A 391-nucleotide genomic window follows, 5' to 3' on the forward strand; every position below is an offset into this window, starting at 1 on the left:
TGTCATTCTCCCGTTGTACTCGGCCTTGGTGAGGCCGCAGTTGGAGTACTACGCCCAGTTTTGGGCTCCACAATTCAAAAAGGTTATGGAGAAGCTTGAGAGAGTCCAGAGGAGAGCCACTCACATGATCAGAGGTCAGGAAAATAGACCTTACAATGAGAGGCAGAGAGCTATGGGACTCTTCAGCCTGGAAAAGCGCAGGCTCAGGGGTGATCTGGTGGCCACATATAGTTTATCAGGGGTGCTCATCAGGATCTGGGGGATCCTGGGATTTGGGGTCTGTTCACCAGAGTGGTCCAAGGGATGACAAGATCGAATGGTCACAAACTCCTCCATGACCGTTTCAGGCTGGTCATAAGGAAGAACTTCTTTACTGTCCAAGCCCCCAAGG

This window comes from Gavialis gangeticus, unplaced genomic scaffold (assembly GCF_001723915.1).
Source record: "Gavialis gangeticus isolate Ggan-Ray unplaced genomic scaffold, GavGan_comp1, whole genome shotgun sequence".
Lineage (NCBI taxonomy): Eukaryota > Metazoa > Chordata > Crocodylia > Gavialidae > Gavialis > Gavialis gangeticus.